The sequence below is a fragment of the Echinops telfairi genome, unplaced genomic scaffold (assembly GCF_000313985.2).
Source record: "Echinops telfairi isolate 266 unplaced genomic scaffold, ASM31398v2 ScPeMD7_9;HRSCAF=40, whole genome shotgun sequence".
NCBI lineage: Eukaryota > Metazoa > Chordata > Mammalia > Afrosoricida > Tenrecidae > Echinops > Echinops telfairi.
In genome coordinates this window covers 100,819,588-100,842,674 of record NW_022103906.1, presented here as the reverse complement: position 1 = coordinate 100,842,674, position 23,087 = coordinate 100,819,588, and positions in this window count along the sequence as shown.

Here is a 23,087-nt window from a genome sequence, read left to right as displayed (position 1 = left end):
TCCAATTTACGATATCTCTACAAATTTTCTAGTCTGGAAAAATTTTAGAAAAATCTCTACCCATTTAATATAATTTATCTAAAATATTTTAAATCACTCTACATATCAACTACATCACCTGGTTTCCTATTTAATAATACACTTATTTTGTACATTGTGTGATGAAATTTACCTGAAAGATATGGTGTATTCACTAAGGAACTGGTCAGGAGTTTTCAACCAACTGAGAAGCGATAAAGGAAGGGATATCATGCTTGCCTAGGAGGGCAGCTGTTCTCCTCCTTCCGACCTCCCAGGCTGTGAATCACTAAAGTCAGAATAGTCCTAGCCCATTCTTCTCTAGAGCAGACATGTCTCTCAAGAGTTGTGACATTGAGAGAGGCTTTTTAACAGTATCAGATGCTTCAAAAGTGTTGCTCACCTCAGCAATAAGATGACATCATTTATCATTCAGTATTATAAGAATCTTTAAGGCAAACCATGCGGAAAGCTACAAGTTTCACTGAGCATCATGAAAAAGTACTATCGATGAGAAATCCTGCTCTAATATGGTAACATGAAATTTAAATAGGGAGCAAAGCAAGTGCACAACTGGGGGCTTAATGCTTCGCTGTAAGAGAGCAGCATTCCGTGGGAGTCACTTGCTGCTTCTTGGGTTTTATCTTTACACTGAGAGGAATGTGGAGGCTGTACTAGATCCGTATGCTGCTTTGAGGGCTCATCACACAACTGGCTAACTGTGAAGTCCATCAGCACTTCACTACGTGAATTACACCAGGAAAGGAAATGATCAAGTACATTCTTGTTAGATAACTATTTCTGAAACAAACGTTGCTTCTATGACCTTACAAACCATACAAAGCCAGATCTTCACCTGCCTTCTCTTTTCTCAGAAATCCCGAAATGTGTGGTTCTTAAAACTAAAGGTTGTTTGGGTGAGCCCCAGACCCACCCAGTAGTGCCTCAGAAAGAAGCCTTGGTGATCTGCTTCCCAGCGGTCATGGTCTCTAAGCAAGGGCAGTTCTCCTCTGACACACCAGGAGCCAGGATGGATTTGGAGGCAGCTGGGCTGGTTTGGGTTTGTGACCCACCAAGGAACACTTGTTAACACACGGAGGGTGGTTAATGAGGACTAAAAGGAGTATTCGAACAAAATACAGCAGTGGCATCTCATCCAGATAAAAGGAGCTGGAATCAGCCTTTTGGCATTTTAGAAAGAAAGATTTCTAATCATTAGTAACTGCTAGTTTGAACGAAGGCGAGCTGGGGTTGCAAATGCTCCACGGAGAAGGCCCATAACACGGGGGAAGTTCTGCAGCAAAGGACATTCAAGAACATTCTGGGAGCTAAAAGGAAAGTGGAAATCCAGGCATCTTCTAAGTTGATGGGTCAGATGTTAAACTGGAGGCTTCTCCTGGCTCTTGAAGCTTGGGGCCTGATTACCCCAAGATTGGCTGGTGCATCATAGATTGGTGGTGGATGAGCCCAAGGTCAAAAGTGAGGCTTGTGACTGGAGAGGCAAAAGAATCCAAGTTCAGCTGGTCCAATCGCAGGTCAGATGGAAACTCACCGATGACTTCCAAGATCTGCTGGCAATATGGAAGGACAATGGCTCAAGTCTAAAGAACCAGAGGTCAATGAGCCAGATTCAGGACCCCAATGCAAAGAAACACATGCTCAAAAAGTGAAGAATGCTTTCCCACTGACATCTTGGGTAGGAAATAAGCCAATCCCTGAGGAAACTCCTTTCAGATCCATCAAAGCAGTGACCTGACTACGGAGTGTGCGTTCCATGTTAACCTTCTTATAGCTCAGTTGGCTGCTCACAGCAGATCCCATAATGAGGTTGATTACATTGTATTCGGTCGCTTCATGGGGACTTATTGGCTGTAACTGACAAACCACCCAGAATTCTGACACAGCCAAGTTGACACAAAATCTGTCTATCACAATGTATACTACAAGGAAAAAACCCAAACTGTGCATGAATTTCATTCTTTTTGCTTCACAATAAACTCATACTGACTTGTTATAAATTGTCTGAAAGGTCTCAGTAGCATCTTGTGTGGAGCAGTAAGAAGTATAAGCAGTCAGTTTTTACAGAGTCCTTATGAGAGCAATATAATTTCTGCTAAAATTGAAGTAAGAAAAAAACATCAAATCATGGTTGACACTTGGGTGGAAGAATGGTGACATCATTAATGCTTTGTAAAAATCTGGGACAATGCCCTTGGCAAATCAACAGTTAACAAGTGGAAAACTCACTTTAAGAAGTAATAATGTTAAAGTAATAATGTTAAAGATAAAGCCCATATCGGCAAACCACCCACATCAACTTGAAAGGAGATAAAAAACCTTGCCCATGCCTTAATTGAAGAGGACCTACAATTAACAGAAAGAGTAGCCACCCATAAAGATCTTAGCACACTCAGTTTACATCATTCTGAGAGAACAATGAAAGAGGACCAAAGATTCCACTCAGCAGTTCTAAAACTATTGCACCCACACCAGCAGACAAGTGCAGAATTTTCGGTGGAAAATTTAAACAAGTGGAATCCAGACCCTGAAATATTTCTAGAAAAAACTATAACAAGATATGAAACATGACTTATGGAGTGCCATCAAGGAATGGCCACTGAGAGATACAGGTGGTTCAGTTAAAGCAAGTGGTTTTTCAGACATGCAATACATTTTGCTAGTAGACTTTCTTGAAGGTCAAAGAAAGATCATGTCTGCTTATGAAAAATTTTGAGAAAATTAGTCAAAATTTTAACAGAAAAGCTTTACCCCAAAGTTCTTCTGCACGAAGATGCCCCTGAAAGTTGATATTACAAGATTCTAAGGCTTTCACTGCACAATTGTGATTTGTCTTCTTATGACCTTTTGTTGTTATTGTTGGTGATGTTGCTTCCTACACTTAAACCAATCTGAAATGACACCCATTTTCGTCATTTAGGAATGTAAGAGACATAGTTAGGTTTGCAGAACACTTCGTTTCTTTATATATTGACTAACTGGATAGTAAAATTCCTTACAAGTGTCTTGACCTTGGTGTAGCTTACACTGAAAACTAGTTTATATTTTAAAATTATATATCTTATATTCTAATTTCATCTTCCACTTGTATATGTCTATTTCAAAAATGATACATTTTTATTTCATCATCCACCTTTGTATGTTTATTTCATCGCATTTATGCTCATTTTGTTACATATTTTAATGCTATTTTTCATATAGAATTTTATAATAAATGCATTTCTTATTTTCAATAGGAAGATTTAAAAATAATCATTTAAGTAACAGGTCAATATTTTATTCAGAAGATAAAATATTATATTAATTTATCTATCTGGGCCCCTATTCTTTAGAGCAGTGGTTCTCAACAGGGGTCTCCCAATTCATAACAGTAGAAAAATGACAGTGATGAAGTAGCAATGAATATAATTTTATGGTTGGGGGTCACCACAACATGAGGAACTGTATTAAAGGGTCGTGGCATTAGGAAGGTTGAGAACCACTGCTTTAGAGTTTATATATATTGTTTTACAATGACAAGTATATAGATTTTCCCCATGATTTTGAATTGTTTATTTGGAATTGGTTCTTAGACCTGAAATTTCTATTAAATAGGTACAAGAGAATGAAACCCTAACAGATGTGTTCTGTCCACAATGGCTCTTCTGTCTGCCCATTGTTGTAGCCAACTTGTCAGTCAATTCCGTGATCCTCCCCTTCTCTGCTCAACTTTGACCTCACCAACACGATGTCCTTTTCTAAGAACTAGTTCCTCTTAAAAATGTGTTCAACTTGCAAGATCCTCACTTCTCAGGAGAATTCTGGCTGTACTTCTGCCATGACAGATGTTTGTTCTTCTACCAGGCCAGGGTAATTTTAAAATTCTTCACCAACTACATAAATCAAATGCTTAGATTCTAGTCTTGCCTTTTTCATTAATTAGCCAGCTTTCACATGCATATGAGGCATTGAAAATACCCTGGATTGCATCAGGCACACCTCAAAGTGATTTCTAGATATTTTTGTTGTTGTTGTTATTCTGTATACAAAATCTAGGATATATAAATCTACAGAGACACTAGCTGGATGAGTGGTTTGTTTCTTCGGGGTATGGGAGGGGAGATGGGAGGAATTGGGCTAATAACAGTGAGTACAAGAATGAAGAAAGTGTTCCAAAATTGATTGCAGTGATGATTGTACATGATTTGTGAATTATATGCCAATAAAGCAGTTTTTAAAAATCAATAAGTAAATAATATATGTTAACTATTGTTTTTGTTTGCTGCCTGATGTCAGGATTTGAACACTTTTTAACTCCTTAAAGACAATTTATATTCATTTTAACCACAAAAACCTGTTTGGAAATTGATCGCATTGGCAAGTTTACTAATTTTTTAAAGTGCATTTCACTAAAATAATTTTTTTAAATGGAAATCTTAAAAGAAACTGAGTTCTGCTGAACAGCACATCAAGATTAGCAACAGACGGGTCTTTTCAACATCAACTCAATTTGCTTCCTACTAGAATGATTTTGTAAAATACCCCCCCTCCCACCCACCCCCATCGATTTCGCTGATGCTCACTCCTTAGGAGCCATTTGCAGGATTAGGGAACATTATCAGGACCAGCGGACATCACATGCCTCATCAAAGAGAAGCAGGTCATGCCATCATATTGGGGGTGAGTTAATTAAATGTTTCACCAGTATGGACCATGACTGATGTTATAAATATCTAAATATCCTTGGGCAGAAAATAGATTCCCCACTCATGCTAGGTTTCCAAGACAAAATCTATATAGGAGGAAGTAGACTCCTCTTTCTCCCTCAGAGTGGCTTCGATGTATCTTTCTTTATCTTAGTCAAGAAAATCTTACTTGAAAAGCTGCACATTGTGAGACTAGGGACATTTTTCATAAAGTGCACAGGAACGAGAAATGAAGGTGCTTGGAGACGCCATGCTTGAGGGACAGCATAGGCATGATTTTATCTGACTCCCCTGCTGTTGGAAGGACTGAGATTGAGATTAGTAATATTTACATCACCACAGTCTGCTTTCTTTTTAAAAAAAATTATTTTATTGGGGCTCATACAACTCTTATCACAATCCACACATACATCAATTGTGTAAAGCACACTTAAACAGTCGTTGCACTCAAAACTCTTGCTTTCTGCTTGGGCTCCTGGAATCGGCTCCTAATAGAGCTGCTCAAGTTCTCAGAGTCATGGACCCATTCCTGCTGATGTCTTTCCAACCAACAGGCTCCTTCAAAACACGTGATGTCACTATGCCCACGTGTCTTCTTTAGAGGAAATTAATTCAATTGATTTGAACTTAAAATTCACCAATGTTGATGATCTAAGACAACTTTTTGTTAATTGTTTTTTTACTGTCTACATTGTAAGGAAGAGGCCAAAGAAGTTCTGTGATTGCCTCATTAAACACAACTTCTATCACCACTGGCACTCAAGGGTTTTAAATTCAGTTTGCTCAGTAGAATCACTGGGGAATTTTTCAAAATTGGTTGCACTGGCTACACTTCCCAATACTCTGATTTAAATGGTCTGATGTGAAACTTGGTGTTGACGTTGTCTTACCCCCTCACCCCATCCCAAGTGTTTCTAATGTGTAGCCATGGTTACGAAGCATGCATTGTTTTCTTATAATGATACACCCTCATGTATATGTTTGTTGTGGACCCAGAGAACAAGATGTGGATCCTGCGTCTCATTTACTAATAAAGAAGAGTCCATTGGAGCGAACTGGGTAGAACTTGCATTTCTATCACATTTCTATCACTTTGTCTACATATTGGGTTGGGGGTATGTTATTCATTTATTTGGCTTATTTATTTGTAAAAGAAGGATATAAAATGCTAAATTAGTATGTTTAGCAGCTACAAATAAAACATATTTGAAAGAAGTGACTGTTTAAAAAATTAAGGATCAGATTTTGTTCCATTTCAGAAATATGCAGAAGCCTAGTATCACTGAAAACAAAAACAAAAATATGCCATTTAAAGAGTGAGTTATAACCAGAAAACTTTTTTATTTTTTCATTCCTGTAAGGTACTGGTAATATTTTAGATGGGTCATTCAACCTCAGTTCCGGCAACTACACCCATTCTGGCGTCATCATTCAATCACATGCATATACATGGATAGCTATTGTTCCAATAAGACTTTGTTTACCAAAGTGCAAGTGCTTGACTACGTTTAACCAATCCCTAAAGTGTCATATTTACCTGGTACTGGTTAATAATAATCAACCATTTTTCAAAAAGCCAAAATTTATGTATGGATTGTGAAAAGAGTTGTATGAGCTCCCAATAAAATGATTTTTTTTTAAAAGACAGAAATATTATCACAATTTAAAAAAAAGCCAAAGTTCTCATATGAGATCCAAGGGCAGCATTCACACAAGACCAGGTTGTGAAGGGTTAGGAAGGAATAAAGCCTAGAAACAGGAAATATAAAGAGGACTCGAGGTAAGTGATGTTACATTAATCAATGAGATGAAATAAAATGTGTATAAATAGTTGAATAGAAAACTAATCTGATATGTTAATTTTCACCTAATCCATAATAAATGTTAAAAAAAATCCAAAATTAAATTAAAATGTCTTCTTTGACTACGGGTTTCTGAAACTAGGTGGAAACAAAACAAAATCAACAATGTTTAAAGTTTTTCTTGTCAATTCAAATGTACATGAGTTGCCAGTAAGCATAAGAACTATGCAAAACCATGTAAAATCTAGCATCTTTTAAACATTTGCTACTTTTCAGTACATTCTTCTTTTGGTTAAATTGAGAAATACATGGGTCTTTTTTCCCCTTCTTTAGATATAAAGAAGCGAAATCTGTAGAAGCTCTAAACTTCAACAGCAGTCAACTATTCAGTTGGAAAATGTAAAGACAGTGAACACTAGTCATTTAATGCTCTCAATTTTAGCATTGTTTCATTTTAGCACATACATTCATAAAACATTCACAACAGTAGCCTCATCTGAATCACAAAAATTTCAGTTTCATCTCAACCAGTACCACGAGAGAAAAGCTCGCCTGACTTGCAGCAGGCCTTGGGCAAAGTTAGAAAAGCTGGACCACAATGAAAAGAATGCTTGCTGTGTACTAAGCAAGTATACTAGAGCTTGAAAAGAAACAGAACCCTCTAGCTACTCCTTCAGCTTCTGAATACTCACCCAAGTCTCACAGCATCTCACAGGTACACAAGACTTAGGAATATTCTATGGTGCCATCTTATGCAAAGCTAACATCGAAAGAAATGACCACCAATTTTTGCATTCATAGAAGAAAATCTTTGAAAGGTCAAAGAGCAAATGTACCAGAACTACCCAGAAGGAGTCCCTGTGAAGCATTACACATAAATTACAGCCTTCAAAGGAAGAAAGGCTTGGTTTTTGTCCTCTCAAAACACGTTTAGACTGGATTTATCATGGGCCTGTCAGTGTGTTGTCCTGTGGTGGCCTGCGTGTTGCTGTGAGGCTGTCATCTATGTCACTGATATTCCAATTACCAGCAGAGTCATCTAAAGTGAACAGGTTTCAGTAGAGCTTCCAGACCAAGAACAGAATACAAAGAAGGAACTGGCTGTCCATCGTGGAGGGAGGGGTCAGCCACTGACGAGTTTCTAGATAGTGTTGAAACATGTACTGCAAATCTCAGGAATAGAGGCTGCCATCGCAGAGTTGAACATAAGGACAAGAATGGAGTGAAAACTCCAGGACCCTCATTTCCTGATGGGTATGACTCACAATGAAAAGAAACAGCTACAACATTTTAAATAATAATGAACTTAGCATGTACCGAGAATGAATCTAGGAAAATTGGAAGTTGCAAAAAATGAAATAGAATACATGAGAATCAACCTTGTAGGCATCAGTGGGTTGAAATGGTCGGCGCTGGTCACGTTGTCGTCAGACCGTTTCCTGCACCAGGATGACAGATTCAAGGGGAGGGGCGTCCCAGGCATCGTCAAAAAGGGTCTTTCAAGTTCTACCCAGAACAGGATCTATGATACACATTTTCCAATTCTCTTTCTTTCTTTTTATAATCAAAGAGTACTAATAGATTCATTTTTGTGATTATGAGATAAGAGAAAAATGAAAATCTCCAAAACTGAGAATTAACCTTAATTAAGGAGTGTTGCAGTTTCAATCATAACAAAAAGGTAAAGTTAACTATCAAATCCCTTCTAGAAGCTCAAGATTTCCTGAGATTAGAAATTTGAAAGATAGCCCTGTGATAACCACCAATAGTTGGACGAATGATTGAAATACCAGCCTTTGGAATCTGAAGGGCTTTTCTCTGAGGATGAAAGGGAGTAAAAGTGATGTGGTGTTATCAATAAACAAGCAATGAGAGCGCCTTAACTAAAGTGTGCAAAGGGGGAAACCGAATGTGTGTGTTGTGTTTATTATCAAAGGCATCTCCTTAGGTTTATTTTACTAACCTAAGTCCCTAAGAACAATGCATTGCCTTTGCCTAAGTATTGTCCTTTAAATTTAAATTGAATACATTTAAAGTATATTGAGAACACTTAGGAGTCATTTGATTTGCATTTAATATATAATAATTAGAACTTTTAGTCCAAAGAACATTTTTTGTCTCACTTTTTATTGGTACATGCTTGAATTTAATTTTGTTAATATAATCCAATAATTTCATTTTGAAATGTGTTTTTCATTACAAAATCTATATAACCACATTACAGAGCACTTGGGAACTACACAAAGAGATTTAGAATTTAATGTTTGTCATAGAATTTTTCATAAAAAAGTGGCAATCTAGTAAGTACCCATGAGATAACTGGTTAAATAATCATATTTGTGATACAATCTGACAGAAATAATGCATTTCTGATATTGATATCGAGTTTTGCATATTGATATAGAAAGTTTTCAGAGGTATACTTTTGAGTGCAGAAATCAAGAAACACACTCTCCATGTAACAACATCATGCTATTGATGCACAGAAAACAACAGGCATTAAAATTGCATAGAAAAGAGACTTCAAGAATAAGCTTATGACATTGGTGAGAGAATTAATCTCCAAGTTATGTGTTGATGCACTTGGCAGAGGTAAGATGACAAGCAAAAGGAATTTAACTTCATCTGTTAATTGTAACATTCTTCACCACAATATTATAAACATTTAACAGTGAAGTATTTGCAGAGCTAATAATAAATTAAAAGGCAAAAAAAAACCCAAAACAGTTGGCATTCACTCCGTAGTGAGTGTTTGGTTTTGGGATGCCATAACGCTAATATAAAATGGGCTAAGATTATGTATATTCATTTCAAAACTTTTATTATTAAAGTAAAAACATATAGACATTCCTAAGATGAGAACAAATGTCAATCTTAAATCTGTCTTTAAATGTAATTTTATGGCTTGTATTTACCATCAGTTAGCAAAATGTTTGTCTTAATATACGATATATAGTGCACTGTTCCACACATGAAAACATTTAGAGAAACACTTTCAGACACATTAAAATATTTAACATATCAATATTTTAATAATATAGAAAATAACAGCTGTTTATTACAAGCTATTGTATTATTTCGAAACAATCACAATTTTGTTGAAGAATTTCAAGTAGAGTTCAGCAAGATTTTTTTCCTTCTGAATCTCTTGGAAATAAATTGTGATATGTTATTATCCCAAATGCTTTTATGTATGATTCTAAATCAACAAGAGTATTTTCCTCTAGGCTACAATGTAAACAGTAAATCAAGAAATTAACATTAATAAATCGCTACAATTTCATTCTCAGTCCCCATTTAAATTTTACATATCATCACAATAAAATGCTGTTTCTGTAGCCAAATGAATCACACCGTGTTATAATGCTCATGTCTCTCTCTCTTTTAACTTCTTACTGTGATTTGGGTGAAAGTTGCAATAAAATTGGTTTTCCACTGAACAAGTCATACACTTTGGGACATCAGTTGCAATCCCCATAATTTGCCAGGAGCCTTCCTAGCCTCCTTGTGTTTCCGGCTTCTGTTTGTCCAGCTTCCCTGCCCACTGCTGGTCTCGGAGCTTCATCCCAGGGGGGGCCATGGCTCTAAGTCTGCTGCCCTTATTCACCTCACAGGCTGGTCTATCATTTGGCTCAAAGTTAACCCACGGGAGTGAGTCAGTCCCAAGCTTGAACGGCGCTTAAGGGGTAGTCTCAAGGGCTCTTATGACTCTCTACGGGGTCGCTAAGTCTGTTTTAAAATATTCCCCACATTTTTCCCTTCTCCTTCTAGGACCTTCTCTAACGGCCCCTTTCAGGGAGGCCAGAAGTGGTAGGTGGGTACCATGTAGTTCTTTGGAGGTCAGAGTCAGAGAGGCTGATGACTCTTGATCAATTAGTCTTTTGCACAACTTGTTTTCCTGTGTCTTGGATTTTCTTCATTCTTTGCACTGGATCAGGAGAGACCAGGTGTTGCACATGAGAGAGCCACTCACAAGCTTCCGAACTCATGTACTACTCACTGTCTTGAGGGCGAGCGCACACCAATTGGCCTGTAAATCTTTACAGAGCTCGCTTATAACTACTGCTTAAACAATTAATTGGACTGCATGTAGTGAGAGGCTATGCGAAATTGCTTCATTTTAATCCAATGTCTCCTTGTAACATTACATGATTTTTGGAGTTGGCTATATGCTGTAAGTGTGTACTAACAAAAGCTTTATTAAGGTATTGATGTTGTCTAATATTTTTGAATATTTAATTATGAACAGATTTCATATAGTTTAATCATATATTTTACAGTATTTCCTTAGAATAGATTATTCAAACAATTAGTAAGTCAAAAGTGATGTGTATACTTATTGCTTTTATTTTATGTTCAATAAGAAATGTTACCTGTGTTAAAACTTAAGGGCCTATCCAAACCCAGTATGAGCCTTAGCTTAGGTAAGCACCTTAAGCAGCTCCGATTAACTGATATATTTTGGGTGCATGTTCAATGTCCAATAAAATAGGAAAGCATCAAATCTGAACTGTTAGGAGCCACAGTCCATATTCCCCCGTATCCACTCAATCTTTCTACAGTGGCCACAGGGAACACTGTGCTTAATGACGATGTGTTGGATTCAGTTGAAGAGGACCAGAGAAGATGTGAAGCAAAATCCAGCCTTTAATGCATCCAATCTGGAAGGACCAACCCCGTTCAGGTCAAGTCACATTGAGCTCAGAGTTATATGCATCCATGAGAAATTTAAGTAGAGAGGTGAAAAAACATTGACATTGTAAAAGTCCAATGTGTCTACCTTTCTGCTATCGTTGTACATAGGAGGATGTGAAATCTATATTGAACAAGCCAAAATGTCCCGCCTTCTGCTATGAGCTAATTGCATCTCTATGGTTTTTTTTTTTAGTTTTTTATTTAGAAGTAATTATAAATTCATGTGGAGTTACAAAGTTAGTACAGAGAAGTTTGTTTATTTCAATGGTTTCTCCCAATGGTTGCATTTTACATATTTATAGTATGATATCAAAAGATAAGAATTTGACACTGGTACAATTTGTATATATAGTTCTGGACAACAGAATAGTGGGTGAAGGGAGACATCAGTCAGTGTAAGATAAAAAATAATAATTTATAAATTATCAAGGGTTCATGAGGGTGGGGGTTGGGGAAAAATGAGCTGATACCAAGGGCTCAAGTAGAAAGAAAATGCTTTGAAAATGATCATGGCAACAAATGTACAAATGTGCTGGACACATGGATGGATGGATGGATGGATGGATGGATGGATGGATGGATGGATTGATGGATTGTGATAAGAGTTGTATGAGCCCCCAATAAAATGATTTTTTTAAATTCTCCAAAAAAAAGAATATAGAAAACCTGAAAATATTGAAATATGAATTTCATGAGGACATATGCAGATAAAATACTGGAATTATAGATTATTAGCACACTATGGATAGGATAGGAAGGGTTATAAATAACAAAGAAGACAACAGACAAAATTAAAAGAGAATAGATATTATTTTGACTGTTCTATTTCATTAGAAAAATATGAGATAGTCAACATCATGTTTCCATTAATTGCAAGAAGGATTTTCAATTAGCAATTAGCATGTTTGCTCCACTGAGGACTAGGCGGTATGAAATGGGTAGAATGAAAAATATGTTGTTGCAGATTTTGAAATAGTCCAGCATTTCAAGAGGTAGTGTATATAAGCAAGAACCAATTGTATTAGAGGAAAAAGTCCAAGGGACACTGAAAATATTAGCCCAAAGCAAGTCTCTAGGAATTGATGGATCACCAATTGAAGTGTTTCAACACACTGATGAAGCACTGGAAGCCCTTACTCATTTATGCCAGGAACTGAGTGGAAGAGATACCTGTTTGTGCCCATTCCAACGAAAGGTGACCCAACAGAATGCTCAAACTGTAAACAATACCAAATGATAGCACATGTAAGTAAAATTCTGCTGTAGATCATGCAAAAGTACATTGACAGGAAACTACCAGAGGTTCAGACTAGATTCAGAAGAGGATGTGAAATCAAATATATCATTGCTGATATAAGATGGATCTTGGCTTAAAGCAGAGAATACCAGAAAGATGTCTACTTGTGATTTTTTTGATTATGCTAAAGCATTTGACTGTGTGGATCCTAACAATTCTGGTTAACCTTGAGAAGAATAGGAAATCCAGAACTCAACATTGTGCTCATGTGGAACCTATACATAGATCAAGAGGCAGTTGTGCAAACGGGACAAGGGAATACTACATGGCTTATAATCAGGAAAGATGTGCTTCCCAGTTGTATCCTCTCACTATACTTATTCAAACTCTGTTGAGCAATCATCAGAAATGCTGGCGTAGACAAAGAAGAATACGGCATTAGATTTGCAGATAACACAACCTTGCTTGCTGAAAATGAGGAGGACTTAAAGCATTTGCTGATGAAATCAAGAATTGCAACCTTTAGTATGGATTGCTACTCAATAGAAAAACAAAAATCTTCATAACTGGTCCAATAGGTAACATCATGACGAATGGATAAACATTTTCCATTGCCAAAGATTTCATCTTGTGTGGGTACACAATCAATACACAAGGAAGAAGTTGTTAAGAGATTAAATGATGCATTACATTAGGTAACGCTTGTTGCGTAAGACCTCTTGAAAATTCTGATAAACAAGGATGTTACTTTGAGGTGTAAGGTGTGCCTGGCCATAGTCTTTTCAAATGCCTCATATTCATGTGCAAGTTGGATATCGAACATGAAAACTGAAGACAAATCTATGCATTGTAACTAGAGTGCTGGTGAAAATTACCACCTTGTTGTTGTCAGGTGCCATCAGCTCTGACCCGTAGCAACCCAATCCACAACAGAAGAGAATAGCAGGGTCTGCGCCATCCTCACGGTTGTCCCCATGCCTGAGCCCATGGCTGCAGCCACCGTGTCCGTCCATCTTGCTAACGACCTTCCTTTTTTCCCTGCCCCTGAACTTTACCAAACATAATATCCTTCTCCAGAGACTGGTCTCTGCTGCCAATATGCCCAAAGCATCTAAGAGGTCTGTCTGTCTGTGAAGACGTATATTCAGAATGCTCATTAGATTCAGGGTGGTGAGACTCATCTCATGCACTTTGGACGTGTTATCAGGAGACCAGTCCCTGGAAAAACACATCATGCTTGTTAAAGTGTAGGAGCCCCAAAGAAGAGAAAGGTCCTTGATGAGATGGATTGACACAGTGGCTGCTACAATGGGCTCAAACATAACAATTCTGAAGGTGGCACAGGACCAGTTGGAGTTTCATTCTGGTGTACATGGGTTTCAAAGAGCAGGAACCAAGTGGAAAACCCCTAAGCACAACAACGATACACATCTAAGGGAGGTAGCCTCAATTTTGTCTCATGGAGCCGTTGGTGGGTTTAAACCACTAACCTTACAGTTAGCAATCTGATTCACATCTGCTTTGACACATAACTAAACTATGGAAGTTACTTTGGAATTGTGTTATGGGTGGGGATTGGAGGAAGTTTAAGAAGCCAACTAGTAAAAGCCAAGGAGCCCTGATTGCACTGTTGCATATGTGTTAGGCTGATAACCATGAGGTTGATGGTTTAAACCCACTAGCCACTCCACATAGCAAGAGGAATTTCTGGAAAGATTTTCAGTTGTGGAAATTCTGTGTAGGGTCTATGTCCGTTGGAATCAACTCCATGGCTATGACTCAATTAAACAGGAAAATCCTAGATTGTCTGGAAAATACTGTTGCCAGGATGATTGACTTCAAAGTTAATTTTGATAAGGGTTCAGAAGGAATTAAGGAGAGCCATAGAGAAAGTTTTGATCTTCTTAGAGAATACATATAGTGTCATTAACAGTAAATGTTAAGTATGCTTCTGGTCAGCCTTTAAAAGCGAATAATGAACATATGTTTGAACAATGGAGGAAAGGTGATGTCTTACCTTCAGCAGCAAAACCTGGTCTGAACTAAGCTCTGCTTTTCAGAAAGGAGATGTGGTAGCTGAATGGCTATTTGGTTAAAGAGATTTTAGCTAAGATCTTAAATGTGCTCAATGGCTTTTGCTTGCCATATATTTTATATATATATATATATTTATATATTTTATATAAATATATATTATATATATAAAACAGCAAGAGATAGGCTTAAAATAAACTACACAAAATGAAAACATCATAAGCATTTGCAAATTTCTGTTATACAAAAGAAGGTCATATGTTCTAGAAGAGTGGTTCTCAACCTTCCTAATGCAGGACCCTTTAATACAGTTCCTCATGTTGTGGTGACCCCCCCAAAATAAATTTATTTTCATTGCTACTTCATAACTGTAATTTTGCTACTGTTATGAATCGATTGACCCCTGTGAAAGGGTCATTTGACCCCCAAAGGTTGAGAACTACTGTCCTAGAACTTTTACCAAAGACTTGGCTTCACCCTCCTTTGTTAAAGAGATTAATCCTAGGACGGATAGATCTAATCAAGTACCCCAGCAGAAAACACTGCACTTTAGACAGATGAGGATTGATGTCTGCCTCTTGAAATTCAATAGGCAGGAAACAGACCAATGAAGTTATTTGGTTGCAAACACCCATTAACCTCAAAGAGAAGCAAAGAGCCATCCCTGGGGTAGTTAGGAGATCAGGAGGACTTTTAGAAAGAGCACGGGAAGTAGCATTGCTTAAGTTTCAAAGGGTGGAAGCCTCAGCCCCTGGGTTTCAGAAGGTGGAGCCAGGTGCACTTGTGCTACTTCCTGCTCCAGTAGCACTTGCAAAGCCAGGCACAATTCACACAAATACGTCCCCAGTACCCCTGTACCAAGAAGTTTCATAAAGTGCATGGGAATTTTCCATTATCTTTTAATTTGATTTTTTCCCCAGGAACTTTCTGAGTCTCCCTTGCACACAACTTAAAAGGTGCTTCTGTGAACGCATCCTTGTCAGGCTCTGGACTCTACCAGTGATGGCCGGGCCTCTTAGGGCCCCCTTCTCAGTGTCCTTTGCCGGACGAATGGCGCTTATTCACTCAACTTGTTCCAGGGTTTTGCCCTGACAGCGGCATGACCATTTCATGTCAGCAAAGAAGATGAAGGTCATCGCTTCTATCAATGGTTTTGTGCTACATTTTGAATTTAAGAATGTTCTTTGTAATTTCCAAGAGTAGATAAATAATCACATTAGTAATGAAATGTCGAAGGGATTGCTTTTAAATGACTGGAATAAAAGGACTTCCCTACAGAAATCCCAGTTTTACCATTCATTCAGTCACACTTCAGCACATATCATTAGAAGCAAACACATTTTTACTATGTGCGTGCACTTTAAGATAACCACAAATCAGACAAAGAAAGACAAAAACAGAAAACACAATCAACCTCTGCTCTCTTTGGACCATTTAAAGTTATGTGGTTTGGGCTGATAACCTATCTACATAAGAAATGTTTCCTTTTGTCAGCACTGTGCTTTTGTTTAAAAAGAAGTACAAAATGAAGAGGAAAAAGTGTCTCAACTTAGCCTAGCAAAGCCCTTTTCTAAAGGGTCTATAAATAATTTTAAATTTCTGGTGCTGCCTCAAAATGTAGCTCTTCTGAGCTGCAATGTCGGCTATTTCTCTGAAACTGGAGGAGTCATTCAAAAATAGTTTCACTCAATTTAACTGCCTATTGAACCCTCTAAATTACAGATATTAAGCCTTTGGTTTCACAACAAACTTAATGAACAGTTCTGACAATCTATAAGCAAGGCCACTGGAAATTCATGGGCCAGATGGAAGCACAGATTACACCATTTTCCTACTGGCCTGCAATTTTCTGGCACCTGGATCGACATTACAGGGATACATATTATGTCTGGTATAACGGTCCCTGCCCCTAATAACTGAATTTGTGTTCTAGAAAGCTTGATGCTAGCAGAGGAATGCTTTCTAGCACATATTCATGATTCTTAGGAATTCCAGAATAAAACTCAGTCTACTGGTATTTAGAAAGCAAGGTGATTGGAGGAGAGTGTGCAAGTGGAAATTCATCGAGAAAAGAAGAGCAACTATAGAAACAAATAGGATGCAGAAAGTAAATGCATGAAGCAATAAAGACATAAAACGGAGAGCTGTGAGATAAGGACAGAAATGAATCATTTACAATAGGAATAAACAAAGACAATTTGAAGGTAAAGGTAGCCCCTCAAGAATTGCTCATTTATTCTTAGGACAATTGGTACTCATGAAACCTACTTTACTCTAAAGATACCACATAGCTGTTTTCTAGTGATTTTCAGGGGGCATGGCTAACCATTAAGAGATTTATTTTTACTTCATGAAATATGATCCATCATCATTGTCATGATTACTTACAGTGAAATGGGATGATTGAAAATTAATTTTTATCACATTTTTCTCACTCTAAACACTCATACATCCATAGCCCTTATTCTCAAGTACATGTCAAAATTTCCCCTTTGCACAGAGCATGCATAATTATTCTCTTTTCCATACATTGATATTTATCATCCTGTACCATATTCATTTTTTATCAATACATCTTCCCCGGAGAAGAAAATTTGTACCATGAGGAAAAGTTTTATCTTATTTACTTCTGACTCTCTTGTGGCAATAATGGTTTTGAAATATAATAGAATTAGAAAATGTTTATTGACTGAATGCATACTTTAATTTTCTTGGGAAAATGAAATGATGTCTTCCCATGATACCCAGAAAACATTTTTATTTTAAAGAAGACATTTGTGTCCTAAAGAGAATGTTGAAAAATAAATTCAAATAGTAAAATATATGTAAGGCAAAACATTCTTTCAAATAAGTCTTATTATAACAAATAGGAATGTTCGCTGTAAAAGAATTTTTGGTGTTTTGTTTGGCTTTGCCTGGTTTCTGCACTTATTAATGCATCTGCATCTCTATCTAGACAAGAGAGGCAAGGTAAACAACTCGGAGATGACAACAAAGGAACCAGCGACTCCCAGGGAATACTGGAGAAGGGGAGATGGGAAACAGGAAGGGGCTGGGCAAGGGAACAACAAGTGAACTAAAATAGGGTGCCTGGTGGAGCGCAATCCTGGGCAGTGTAGCAGCGAGGAATTACTAAACCCGAATGAAGGCCAAACATGATGATGGGACAAGAAGAAAGTAAAAGGAAATAGAGGAAAGAACCATCAGGCAAAGGACGTTTATAGAGGTCTAAATACAGGCATGTACACATGTAAATATATTTATATATAACAAGAGGGGAACAGATCTATGTACTTATATCTATATGTTAAGAAATAAGGCAGCAGATGGACATTGGGCCCCAACTCAAGTACTCCCTCACAAGAACACTTTGTTCTAATAATCTGGCATTCTCACACTCACCGAAGACAAAGCAGATGCATAAGCAAATGTGGTGAAGAAAGCTGATGGTGCCTGGCTATCAAAAGATATAATGTCTGGGGTATTATTGGCTTAAAGATAAACAAGTGGCCATCTAGCTGAGTTGCAAAACCCACATGGAAGAAGCACAACAGTCTGTGTGATAATGAGTTGTCAATGGGACCATGTATCAGGCATCTAAGACCCAGAATAAAATCATACCCAAGGTGAATTGGGGGATGGGAGGGCATGGAGTGGAGACCCAATGCCTATCTGTAGACAATTGGATATCCTCCCCAAAGAAGGGTCACAAGGAAGAGATGACCCAGTCAGGGCGCAATATAGCATCTATGAAACACACAAATTTCCTCGAGTTATTTGGTGCTTCCTTCACCCCACCATCATGACTTCAATTCTATCTTACAAATCAGATTAGACCAGAGCATGCACACTGCTACAGATAAGAGTCTGAAACACAGGGAATCCAGGATAGTTAAACCCCTCAGGGTCCACAATGAGAATAGGGATACTAGGAGGATGGGGGACGTTGGGGGAAAAAGGGGGAATTGATCACAAGGATGAACACGTAGCCCCTTCCCAGGGGTCCGAACAACAGAAAAGTGGGTGAAGAATGACAGAGGATCATGTAAGACATAAAAAAAAAAATCTGTAATTTATCAAGGGTTCATGAGGGAAGGAGGGCAGGGGAGCGAGGGGAATAAATGAGGAGCTGATATCAAGGACTCAAGTAGAAAGAAGATGCTTTGAAAATGATGATGGCAGTATGTGTAGAAATGTGCTTAATACAATGGATGATTGTGTGGATTGTGATAAAAGATGTAAGAGACTCCAATAAAAGTATTTAAATTAAAAAAAAGAGTTTTGGGACATGAGTTCATCTAAAGGCTATTTGTTTGACACACAGTAGATAATAAAAATAAAACTAGCATTAAAGAAAGCAGTTTATCTTTAGTTCCCTATACAATAGAACTAGCTTGGTCGAAAGCAGAGGGAATCCTATCAGCAGTATACATTTCAGTCCTAAATTACTTTTTAAAAGTTGACTGAACTGTGCTTGGATATTGTAAGTTGAATATCTAGAGAATTGCTAGTAAAACCGTCTGGTTTTATAGATTCTTCTAGGAAGACCTAGTGCAAAAAAGCAAATCACCTACATGCGTTGACCACATGAATTCCTCCTTGATGCTCAGCACAGTGTCCCTGTGCCCTTTGGCATACCGAATATTGTAAAGTAATTCTGAAAGCTATTTTCACATAATAAAAACCTAGTGAAAATTATATCTTTGCTATTCACTGAGCTATTAGAATGGTTTTAAGAAACTAAGTTACATTGTAGGTAAAGAGAGAAGGTTGATATTTTTCTCGCTTTTCGCTGGGATTATGGTAACACTCCTTAGTTGAATTGGTTATCAGGTGATGAGTGGTCAGGAAGGAACACGTTCATTGTACATAAATCTGAGTGTTATGCATTATCTATTAACTGGATTGGATTTTTAGGAAAGCTGTAAGAAGTGTGTAAACAGTGAAAGTAGCTCTGTTCTTGTGCTTGTCAGGTGCAGTACAGTCAGTTCTGGCTCATAATGACCCTATCTCCATTAGAACGAAATAGTGCCTAATCGTTACCATATTAGAGTCGATTGTCACAACCACTGTCAATCCATCTCATTGAAGACTTCTTCTTTTTAGATAACCTTCCTCTTCACAAACGATACCCTTCACCAGGGACTGTCCTCCCTAATGATCTGTGTAACGGAGGACATGAAATAAAATCATGCCACTTTCCCTTACAAGGGACTCCTAACTGGACTTACTTCAAGATATATTTTCTAGTCCTTCTGTTAGTTAGATGATTTATGTCAACTTGGAATTTTTATGAAACTGTAGGAGTAGAGTCCAATCTGTCAATAAAGTCACATCTTGATGATTCATTCTTAGGGGTGTGGCCTTCTTCTAAGAAGACACTGGAAACTTCCCCTCTCATTCTCTGCCCTTCCACCTTCTTGCCTGCTGGAACTCTCTGCCCTCAGGGGAGGCCCAATGTGAACCCCTGATCCTGAGAGTTATGGGCATCCTGCCTTAGATCCACTCAATTCTGTACCCACTGGCCTGTGAGCTCGCTGCTTCCTGGTTCACCATTCTGTGTCACTGGCATGCTGCTATGTGAATCTGAAGAAGGGTTGTGTACTAGCATTAGACTTAAGGAATTGAGTTGGACCAGGATGGGACACTTTCTTAATATGCAATTACTTCTAGACATAAAGATCTTTCTTATGCATAAATCAGTGTCATTGGATTTCACTGGACAATGTGGACTAACACATGGTGTATTTAATATTCTTCACCAACGTCACAATTTGAAATCATTAGGTCTTCTGTGGTCTTCCTCATTCATTGTCCAGTTTTCACTTATATATGAACTGACTGAAGATACTTTAGTTTCCAAAGTGTTTAAGAATATAAAGAGTTATTTTGCAGCAAAATTTCCCAACTCACTATGTTGTTTCACTTTTTAAAAATTCTGACTGTGACTTCCATGGGCATTAATTGTGGATCACGTAAAATGAAATTGTAATCAACTGTCTTTGTCCCCTTTATAGTGGTGTTGTTTATTGGTCCCGGTAGGATTTTGCTGTCGTGAGGTTGCAGTGTAATCCCCATTGAAGAGCACGCTCCTTGTTCTTCATCAGCCAGTGTTTCCAGCTTTCTTTCTTTCAACAAGCGAGGTTGTGGTATTTGCCATTGCAGCTTGATAATGAGTCTTCAGCTCATTCTCAAACCGTCGTCTTCTTTAGCTGCACTGGCTTCTCAGACTGCTTGTTCAGTAAGCAGATTAAATATACATATTGAATAAACACCACTCTGACATATAGCTTTTGTAAACAAATTAAATGATGCGGTATCCTTTGTTCTGCTTGACTGGCTTTCCTCTCAGTGTCTTGCACAGGTTCTGCATGGACACAGTGACATGCTCTGAAATTCCAATTTGGGGGACAAGGTTATGCGTAATTTATCATGATTCAGATACACAAATGCCTTTGCATAGTTGTTGAAACTCAGATAAATATCTTTCTGGTATACTCTGCTTTCAATGAAGATGTCTTTGATATCAACGATGCTCTTGCTCCTTCCTTATCTTCTTCAGAATCTGGCTTAAATTTCTGTCAGTTACTTATCTGTACACTTTTGCAGTCTTTTCTGAATTATCCTCAGCACAATGTTTCTGGCTGTTCTGACTCACACAGCACTCTTTACTATTCTAGGTGCCCCGCCCCCTCTGTTTTTCAGCTAGCCTCTGACTGTGTCATGGCCACACACAATTCCCAGATGCCAGCCATGCATGCTGCTGGAGTCTGTTATGGAAGTTAACAGGTTGCAATGCAGTTAAGAAGTGCTCAGGAGATTTTGTTTAGTCAGGACATGTTATAAAGCTCCTTTAGGGCTGCTAATAAGTACCACCTGACAGAAAGCCTCAACCCACTGGCATTTAGTTCCAAATCCTTGGGTCTGCAAACTCAGCTCCTCAAACGAAGTGCCCAGAGGCACCCCAATCCACAAACCAGCGGCCTGTCAGAAAGCACGCCATGGGCTGTCTCCTTGCAGCTCCGTCTCATGCTCTGGCTCTGGGTTCTATTGCTGCTGCTCCTTTGTCACTCCTCTGATGTCAAAGTGGATTTTCTGGTAAAGGAGATTCACCATGCAGGGATCTCGGTATCCAGAGGATGCACTCCACTCTTGGTAGTGAGATCTCCCTTCCTGCTTCTGAGCTAGCTCAGCCTACACCCAGAATGATGACAATCATCATGAATTCTTCTAACAATTATTCACAGCTGAATCCTATCAGTATCAACCCCCACTTTCTCTTACCCAGAGGTAGGAATTCTGGAGACCATACTAGAAGAGCCACGTTAAATGATTGCACTGCATTTGCATATAATAGGAAAGATATTGTTTGATATATTTCACAGTCTGTTTGGGCAGACTTCTTTGACATGGACACAAATATGCATGTCTTCCTGTCTGCTGGTCAGGGCGCTGGCTTGCAGTTTCTTTGCATCACCCTCTGAGAGCTTCTAGTGGGGCAGCTGTTTGCTACATAGTTTGGTTCCATCAATTCATGGAGCTAGGGACCCTTGCGGTTCTCAGTGCCGTCCGTGAAGCTGGACATTGTGCTTCAGTGCTCTTGGGTCTTGATCGTATGCTATCCCTAGAAATGATTAAACTTCAATCAATTACTTTTGATAGAGTGACTGTGCGTTTTCCATATTCTTTGACGCTGAGGAGCCACAGATGGTGTAGAGGATATGCGTTGAGATGCTAACAGCACACTAATGTGTCTCGTCAAGAGCCTTCTCTTTTTCACTGCAATAAGACCAATCATTTATTAACTGCAAGGACAGCAAATAAATTGCTGTTCTTGTAAAATTCAATCATGTAATCTCCAGCATTGTTTATAGCACCAAAGTCATATCTTTCACCTGCTGATTCTTCTTTGTTTTTGATTTTTATCTTCTAATAACCTATCAGTTATTATTTTTAGGTTCCCAGTGGATACTTTTCAGATGTGAAATGTCTACTCCTTCTTCTGAGTCTGTTTTAGTTTAGGAGGTCCACTGAAATCTATCTATTACGAGTGACACTGTTGGTATTTGTAATGCTGGTAACCTAGCTTTCAGCATCACAGCAATAGGCAGGCTACCACCATAAGGGAAAGTGACAGATGAGGAGTGGGCAAGAGATCGTTGGTGGAAGAATAACACCTACTGTGGGATACAAAAGGGTTTTTTCCCCAGGTTATCTCCCCCAAATATATGTCAATCCTAGGAAGCTGCTGAGAGGTTTTCCTCCCAGGGGGTTATCAGCCATCTAGATCAATCAGACTGTATAGTCTGTCCCACCTTAAGTAGGGCTCACTCCCTTTTGATAAGGATAGTGGATTGCCTACCTAAAGGAGAGCCTGGAGACAAGGTCAAACCCACTCAAGGATGATCAAGGTTAAGCTGCCATCTTGAGTCTATGATCTACCCATCTTGTCACATGTGTACCTCTAGTCCCTCCGCTTCCTATTACACCCCTAGCTCATCCCCTTCCTGTGATGTATGTGTTTATCTGTAATCAGGGGGGCTTGCACACCCCTAAGGATATATATAAGCTTTGGTCAGAAATAAAGCAGCTTTTCCC